Source organism: Pseudophryne corroboree, chromosome 9 (assembly GCF_028390025.1).
Source record: "Pseudophryne corroboree isolate aPseCor3 chromosome 9, aPseCor3.hap2, whole genome shotgun sequence".
Lineage (NCBI taxonomy): Eukaryota > Metazoa > Chordata > Amphibia > Anura > Myobatrachidae > Pseudophryne > Pseudophryne corroboree.
In genome coordinates, this window is record NC_086452.1 from 40,778,413 (window position 1) to 40,787,722 (window position 9,310).

The 9,310-nt window shown below is 47.7% G+C and overlaps 1 protein-coding gene across 7 annotated transcripts in view; it reads right to left on the minus strand.

The window, feature by feature from the left end:
- The window catches only part of PATJ (PATJ crumbs cell polarity complex component), a 446,647-nt gene extending 437,575 nt beyond the window's left edge, over nucleotides 1-9,072 (minus strand). For 3 of the 7 annotated variants that reach the window (XM_063939227.1, XM_063939228.1, XM_063939222.1), the window contains exon 1: nucleotides 8,338-8,436. The gene's annotated coding sequence lies outside the window, so the exon portion shown is untranslated. Of the gene's footprint in view, nucleotides 1-7,140; nucleotides 7,191-7,900; nucleotides 7,990-8,247; nucleotides 8,314-8,337; nucleotides 8,437-9,012 lie in introns of those variants that run through there. The other 4 variants (XM_063939224.1, XM_063939225.1, XM_063939223.1 and 1 more) reach the window with 4 other exon arrangements.
- Nucleotides 9,073-9,310: the final 238 nt, after the last annotated feature.

A 9,310-nucleotide genomic window follows, 5' to 3' on the forward strand; every position in this document is an offset into this window, starting at 1 on the left:
GATGTATTTGTAGATGGGACCCCGACCACTTGTCCAGAAGGTCCCACTGAAAAGTCCTCGCATGGAACCTGCCGAAGGGGATGGCCTCGTAGGCCGCCACCATTTTTCCCAGGACTCGAGTGCATTGATGAACTGACACTCTTTTTGGTTTTAGCAGGTCTCTGACCATGTTCTGGAGTTCCTGGGCTTTTTCCATTGGGAGAAAAACCCTCTTCTGTTCCGTGTCCAGAATCATGCCTAAGAATGATAGCCGAGTCGTTGGAGTCAACTGTGACTTTGGCAGATTTAGGATCCAGCCGTGTTGCTGCAGCACTCTCAGGGAGAGCGACACGCTTGTCAGCAACTGATCTCTCGATCTCGTTTTTATCAGGAGATCGTCCAAGTATGGGATAATTGTGATTCCTTGCCTGCGCAGGAGCACCATCATTTCCGCCATTACCTTGGTGAAAATCCTCGGGGCCGTGGAAAGCCCAAACAGCAACGTCTAAAACTGGTAATGACAGTCCTGTACCGCGAATCTCAGGTACGCCTGATGAGGGGAATAAATGGGGACATGAAGGTATGCATCCTTTATGTCTAGTGATACCATAAAATCCCCCCTTCCAGGCTGGAGATCACTGCACGGAGAGATTCCATCTTGAATTTGAACCTTTTAAAATACAGGTTCAGGGATTTTAGATTCAGAATGGGTCTGACCGAGCCATCCGGTTTCGGGACCACAAATAGGGTTGAATAGTACCCTTTCCCCTTTTGGACTAGGGGAACCTTGATAATCACTTCCTGTTGACACAGCTTTTGTATTGCAGCTAAAACTAGCTCCCTTTCTGGGGAAGAAGCTGGTAACGCCGATTTAAAAAACCGGCGAGGAGGCACGTCTTCGAATTCCAGCTTGTATCCTTGGGATACAATTTCCATTGCCCAAGGATCCACGTCTGACTGAACCCAGACGTGGCTGAAGAGTCGAAGACGTGTCCCCACCGGCGCGGACTCCCTCAGTGGAGCCCCAGCATCATGCGGTGGATTTAGTAGAAGCCGGGGAGGACTTCTGCTCCTGGGAACTAGCCGTAGCAGGCATTCTTTTCCCTCTACCCTTACCTCTGGCGAGGTAGGAAGAGCCCAACCTCTTCTGGACTTATGCGGCCGAAAGGACTGCATCTGATATTGTGGTGCTATCTTCTGCTGTGGGGGAACATAAGGTAAAAAAAAAGTAGATTTACCCGCGGTAGCTGTGGAAACCAAGTCCGCGAGACCTTCCCCAAATAAAACCTCACCCTTGTAAGGCAAAACTTCCATATGCCTCTGAGTCGGCATCACCCGTCCATTGGCGGGTCCACAGGGCTCGCCTAGCAGAAATCGCCATGGCGTTGGCTCTCGAACCTAGCAGCCCAACGTCTCTCTGAGCGTCTCTCATATATAAGACTGCGTCTTTAATGTGACCTAAGGTCAATAAAATGGTATCCCTAACTAGGGTATCAATGTCAGCTGACAAGGTATCTGTCCAAGCTGCTACACCGTTACAAACCCAAGCCGACGCAATTGCCGGTCTGAGCAAAGCACCCGTATGTGTATAAATTGATTTTAAGGTAGTTTCCTGTCTGCGATCAGCAGGATCCTTGAGGGCTGCCGTGTCTGGAGATGGTAGTGCCACCTTCTTGGACAAGCGCGTTAAAGCCTTGTCCACCCTGGGCGAGGATTCCCACCGTACCCTGTCCTGTGCAGGGAAAGGATACGCCATAAGAATCCTCTTGGGAATCTGCAGTTTCTTGTCTGGAGTTTCCCAAGCTTTTTCAAATAACACGTTCAGCTCATGAGATGGGGGAAAGGTTACCCCAGGTTTCTTTTCCTTAAACATGCATACCCTCGTGTCAGGGACAGAGGGGTCATCTGTGATATGCAAAACATCTTTTATTGCAATAATCATATAATGAATACTTTTGGCCACCCTTGGGTGTAACCTCGCATCATCGTAGTCGACACTGGAGTCAGAATCCGTGTCGGTATCAGTGTCTGCTACTTGGGACAGGGGACGTTTCTGAGACCTGAAGGGCCCTGTGACACAGTCAAAGCTATGGATTGACTCCCTGTTTTATCCCTGGACTCTGCTTTGTCCAATCTCTTATGTAATAAAGACACATTTGCATTTAAAACATTCCACATATCCAACCAATCAGGTGTCTGCGTTGCCGACGAAGACACCACAATCATCTGCTCCACCTCCTCCTTAGATGAGCCTTCCGCTTCAGACATTCCGACACACACGTACCGACACCCCCACACACTCAGGGATATATCTATATGGAGACAGTCCCCTAATAAGGCCCTTTGGAGAGACAGAGAGAGAGTATGCCAGCACACACTCAGCGCCACCGGACACTGGAATAAAATCCCAGTTAGTACATCGCTTTTACATAAATATATATATACACACACACACATATACATATATATATATATATATATATATATACACACACACACACACACACATACATACACATATATATATATATATATATATATATATATATATATATACACACACACTCACTGCGCCAATTAAATGTGCCCCCCCCTCTTTTTTGCCCTCTGTAACCGTGTTCAGCAGGGGAGAGTCCGGGGAGCCAGCTTCTCTGCAGTGTGCTGTGGAGAAAATGGCGCTGGTTAGTGCTGGAGGATCAAGCTCTGCCCCCTCACCGGCGGGCTTCGGTCCCGCTCAAATTATTTATACTGGCGGGGGGTTTCCAATATACTGCCTCTGCAGTATCTAATCTATCTGCCAGTGTCCCTTGAGGTTAATATTGCTGCCCAGGGCGCCCCCCCTGCGCCCTGCACCCTTACAGTGCCCGCTGTGTGTGTATGTGTGGGAGCAATGGCGCGCAGCGTTAGCGCTGCGCGTTACCTCAGTGAAGATCTGAAGTCTTCTGCCGCCTGTGAAGTCTTCTTTCTTCTTAATACTCACCCGGCTTCTATCTTCTGGCTTTGTGAGGAGGACGGCGGCGCGGCTCCAGGACGAACGGCGAGGGTGAGACCTGCGTTCAGACCCTCTGGAGCTAATGGTGTCCAGTAGCCTAAGAAGCAGAGCCTATCATTTAAGTAGGGCTGCTTCTCTCCCCTCAGTCCCACGAAGCAGGAAGCCTGTTGCCAGCAGTGCTCCCTGAAAATAAAAAAAGTATTTTTCAGAGAAACTCAGGAGAGCTCCCCTGCAGTGCACCCAGTCTACTCTGGGCACAGGATCTAACTGAGGTCTGGAGAAGGGGGATAGAGGGAGGAGCCAGTGCACACCCATCTAAAGTCTTTTGAGTGCCCATGTCTCCTGCGGAGCCCGTCTATACCCCATGGTCCTTACGGAGTCCCGAGCATCCTCCAGGACGTAAGAGAAAGTTTTATTTACAATTGGATTTGAATAACAATTTCTTGGCATATAGCAGCCTGTAGTTCCATACCTCCCAACTGTCCCGATTTTTGCGAGACAATCCCTCTTTTTTTGGGACTGTCCGCTGTCCCACCCGTGGGCCGCAGTGTCCCGCGGTAGGGAGGGGAAGGGGGGGTCGGCTGGGAGGCTCCTGTCATCGCTGCCCTGCTTAGCAAATCAGCAGTGAATAGACGCTTGCGCACAGCGTCTATTCACTAGAGACAGAGGGACTGGGGTCTTGCCAGCAGCTCACAGAGCGCTGGTCATGCCCCCTCAGTGACTAAAATTAAACCACGCCCCATTTTCACAGGCCACGCCCCTTTTGACAATCCCGCATCACCGCGCAGAAGTCGCTCTTCAACTATCCAAAATGTTGGGAGGTATGCAATTCATAAATGGTTCTTGGTGGAAGTTTTTAGACCTCATCTGTCAGATGGCTGTATACAGGCTTGGACTGGCCCACTGGTGTACAGGGGAAACCACCTGCTCTAATGATCAGGTTCCAGACTGTGCACTTGAATGATACATTATACATATGTTACCTTATACTGGACTATGGTGTATTTTCTACAGTGCATTGCTGTTATTAATCTGGTCCATTATCATGCATGCAGCAGCTGCATTTACTGTATATATTTATGAAGGGGCACAGACGTTACACTCTCTAATGGTTAGTCAAACCAATGAGGTGGCAGGCCACACCCCCTCTGCAGACTGGCCACACCCCTAAACATGGGCCCCTACCACTGCATTCCCCGGTGGGCCCTACATGCCCCAGTCCGACACTGGCTGTATAGAAGCCTCTTGTGAAGCTGTGGAGGATTGTTTTCCGCCCAACAATGAAAATTCTGCTCGTTAACATAGCCAGACCAGTGACAGTGAGCTGCGTCAGAAGATTGCAGCAATAACGCCGGAAATGACCCTCCGAGTGATGTGAAGCCTCAGAAATCGTCTACAAATGTGTATCACGAATGAAGGCCGCCACCTGGACGATATATTCAAAACCATTTGAAAATAAACTGTATTCCATTTACTTTTAGATTATGTACAAATAGCATTTACCATGGCTTTTTTGTTGTTTTTAATCTTTCAAATCTGTAGCCAACACTACAGGACTACTGTGACTGAACCCCCAAATGTAGTTTCTCTGAAAGTAAAATATGCCCTTCAGTGGGAACCTGATTGCCCACTGTTACAAAGGGTTACCTCCCTCACCCACACACAATTACAGACAACTGAAGCTCCTCCCACATCTTCAGGTCAAAATGGTGATTCTTCAAGCAAATTAGTTACTATTCGATCGCTGGGTTCACCACTTTGTACGAATGAACCAATCTACAGAAAATAAATCTGCCTGGCTGTCAGTAACTTTCTAGGCCTTTTGTAATCGGCTGCGAGATGCTAACACAGCGCGATTCCGACAAGTTGCCCCGTCATTTTTAAACCAGAAATAATCTAGAAGGCAGCAATTTTAAAGACATAACCAACCGGGCTATTACATAAGGCCTTATGGCTGAGATATATCAAAGCTTGGAGAGAGAAAGCATCAAACAACTTCTGTAATATTTAAAACCACAACCTGTAACATGGCGGTTAGGAGCCGATTGGCTGGTACTTCAGGTCTCTCGAAGGTTTGATACATTTACCCCTAAGTATGTTTAGTTTAAGAAGAACATTAGTCCAAACACATCCCTCGCTGCAGACAACATGGCGGCCATATTTCATCATAGGATAACCACTCAGTTATTTCATATATACAATATCAGCTATGTAATATACAGTCTTTTAGATCAATGTCAAAGGGGTAGATTCAATTAGCCACGGGACTTACTATGGGGTTTTAGCTCACGGAGCTATTCAATTATTTCCTGTGGTAACCATATGCTAGGTTAAGTGTCGTAGCTATGCAATTACCGCCGGCATTTCGGTTCGCATCTCAGGAGGGCGCGAGCAGAAATCCATGTTAAGTGTACCCTGGGGGCTAGTCACGGGCAGTAACTGAATAGTTCCCATCACTTAACCCAGGAGCTAAGACCCCGCATGCATTAGGTCGACTGGTGCAAAAAGTCGACACGATAATGGTAGACGCAAGTTTTTGGGCCAGATGTTGTATATGCCATCTTATGTGACCACCATCAGTACAAACGTGTTCGATTGCCATTCTTCGGGCAACGTGGAGAGTATATCAAGTAGATGTTGGTAAAACTAGTGTTGACCATTTGCGTGTAGACCTTTTGGACCCGTCGACCAATACATTATCGATCTAGCATCCGGATACCGGCGTATTGAATCTCCCCCAAATAGAGGTCTTACTAGATCTTTATACTCGTGAAGAAGAGTATGGGCGGTATTCAATTCCTTTCACCCCCTTCCACACCCATGCTGTTTCTGCTGACAGGCGAGGTATAATCATTTCAGCTCGGTACCCCAGGGGCGGCGAGGGAGCCCAACCCTTTACGCAGCTAAACTCTATTACTATGGGCGCGATATGTAGGGGCGTAAGGAGGGCGGTTCCGATGGAGCTTGAGCTCCAGGCGCCCAAGGCAGTACAGGGCGCCGCAGCTCGACTCTGTCGGAACCTCCACATGGCTTCACGCAGGCCGCAGCTTTTAGTCATTGAGAGCTGAGAGCCTGAGCTGCGTCAGCTCTCTACCTCCCTCCCTCCTCCCCTCTGCGCTCCGTGACTTGCGTGTGATGTTGTGACCTCACATGCATGGGTGTCTGACGTCATGATGTCAGACAGGCGGAGACGCGGCCAGACTCAGAGGGACTGCGGAGATGGAGAAGCAGCAGTAGCAGTCGGGAAGCAGGAGCGGGGCAGGCGAGTATTGTTTTTTTGTTGTGGTTTTTCTTTAGTGTTTGTAAGCGGCACTACCAGGGGGCACAATTACTCTGGGCACAGCTATAGGGGGCACAGCTACTGGGGGCAAATCTACAGGGGACACAACTACTCCGGGTACATCTTCTGGGGGCAAATCTACAGGGAGCACAGCTACTGGGTCCATAACTAAAGGGGGCATAACTGTGGCCACGCCCCTTCACTATGAAGCCGCGCTCCTATTTTTTGAGGTGCGCCTTCGGCGCGCACTATGTTTGGCCTATGGGTGTGTGTGTGTGTGGGGGGGGGGGAGCACCAAAGGAAACTTTTGCCCTGGATGCTACAAGGTCTAGAACTGGCCCTGGTGGCCACGCCCCCAATTCAGTACAGGGGAGGGGGCGCCGAACCATACCTTGCTCCAGGCACCATGACACCTTGCTACAACTCTGGCGATATACACAATAATGGGGATCACTTTAGAAAGGAGATTGGGTGTGATATATCATTTGAATCCCGCCCTATGTGAACAATCATATTATATCATTCGAGCCAATTGAAAAGTAGCAATGCAACAAAAAAAAAAGCTCTGAGATCCGCACGCATCAGATATCGCATGTACTGTAAATACAGTAAATAGTATTTTATACTTTTCGTTTTAATTAGAGAACTATATACTATAATCGAGGTTGCATTAGAAAACTTTTAGAATATAGGCACAAACACGTCTAGTTTAGAACAGGAGTATCTCCAGTGATGAATACACACGGAGAGGTCTCAGTGGCAGCCGTACGTCCCAAAGGAATGTGCTAAATCTGTATAAGATGGGGAATAAACATGAAAATACTATGCCAGCATAGGTAACACGTTAATCAAGGACATCATCTAAGAGCAATGTCATCTTATCACTCACTGCACATCCCTGGTTTCAACCCCTAAAACAGAGGTTCTCAAACTCGGTCCTCAGGACCCCACACAGTGCATGTTTTGCAGGTCTCCTTACAGAATCGCAAGTGAAATAATTAGCTCCAACTGTGGACCTTTTAAAATGTGTCAGTGAGTAATTAATACACCTGTGCACCTGCTGGGTTACCTGCAAAACATGCACTGTGTGGGCTCCCGAGGACAGAGTTTGAGAACCTCTGCCCTAAAACCATTCCCAGGCTACATTTGTGTGTTTGCAGTTACTCTGGGAAACGTGCCTTGTAATGTTATTTACTGTAAAAGCAAAATGTATCTACAGTAACAATGAAATCCTCACTATGGTCTGATCCGGCCTGCGTGGCAAGTTTGTCAGGTGCAGGGAGCAACAATCCATTGGGAAGAACAGCTTTCCAACCAGCCAAACTATTTATGATGAAGAAAGTACTGTATATCAGCTAGCCCCAGGATTTCAATTACATAAATCTACATAAGCTCCACACTATCTAGTATTTCTTCTTATAAGCCAACGTCAACTACTCACAGTGAAGCAGACATTTTTGCCGACTGAATATTAAATAGGAACCAGTGACATTACCGAGGCATGAGGCACTACCTCCTAGAGAATTTAAAGACTGCATTTTTTTTTTTTTTTTTTTTTAAGATTGGTTGAGACGGCTGCCTGTAATGTAGGAAAGCAACAGGTCCACCTTAGCTATGTTTTGATAGAGTAAGCAATAAGCATAACTAACCACAGAGAGGATCAGTCACTGCTTAGTATTCCTTTCCATAACCAGGAAGTGGCACAGGACTATTGGACTCCTATCTATAACCAGGAAGTGGCCCTTTAATACTACAGACGTATCAGACCTTCACCTATGGACTGGAGGTGCAAACAAGCTGCAAGTGAACTGGCAGCAGACTAACATGAAATGCAGCTTGGTGGGCTGCTGGTTCTTTACTAGGAATCTCAGCCTTCCTGTCACTTCCTGCTGCTGTTACATTGTATCACTGTGTTGCAATCATACAAAGTCACTGACAGCAGGCAGGTTCCCCAGGAGGGCAGGGTGTGGTAGGGTCACCTGAAGCAGGGATTCACCTGGCCAGGACAGACAGAGACCAGCACAGGGAGAGGGTCTCTTCCCCTGCCTCCCACAGCTGAGCTGCTTCTGTCCCACTTGGCACATACCTCAGTCCCAGCTCACTCCAATCACTCCCAGCTTGTGGCAGCTGCTGCTCTCTGCTGAGTCTGGGCTGATGACTTTTTTTTTTTTCTTTCTAAATTCTTTAACAAGCTTTATTTAAAAGCAACACACTGCACACCGTGACGTAGAGCTCAAGGTACACAAGAGCAGGTAGAGGCTGGCAGTGAGGAAGTGTGTACTGTATACAGCACTTTCACCTCCCTGCTTCCCTTGCTGAGAGATCAGATCAGAAGTGGAAATGTTTAAACTGCTCTTTACAGGTTTCATTTGAAACTTGTTGACACTTAGAGGACATGTAAACCCTAAGTGTGTAGCTTTATAGCATAGGACTGCAAACATGGCCCTCATTACCACACGCAGTGCATGTTTTGCAGGTAATCCAGCAGGTGCACAGGTGTATTAATTACTCACAGACACATTTTAAAAGCTCCGCAGGTGGAGTTAATTATTTCACTTGTGATTCTGTGAGGAGAACTGCAAAACAAGCACTGTGTGGGGTAATGAGAACCGAGTTTGCAGACCTATGCTTTACAGTCATGCACAGTGTTGCCATGGTGGAAAAAAATCAATTTTGCAATTCAGTTCCATCAGGATAAAGAGAGTATGTTGGATTTTGATAGCAAATTGCACATAAAATGAGATTTATGGTAAGAACTTACCGTTGTTAAATCTCTTTCTGCGAGGTACACTGGGCTCCACAAGGATTAACATTGGGGTTTAGAGTAGGATCTTGATCCGAGGCACCAACAGGCTCAAAGCTTTGACTGTTCCCAAGATGCACAGCGCCGCCTCCTCTATAACCCCGCCTCCGTGCACAGGAGCTCAGTTTCGTTAACCAGCCCAATGCAGTAGCAGGTACTAGAGACGACAATCGCTCGTAGCCATTTACATCACACACTCACCAGGGCCGGTTCAAGCCCGCTCTGCGCCCCGGGCAGGAAACGGGTCGTGGCTTAA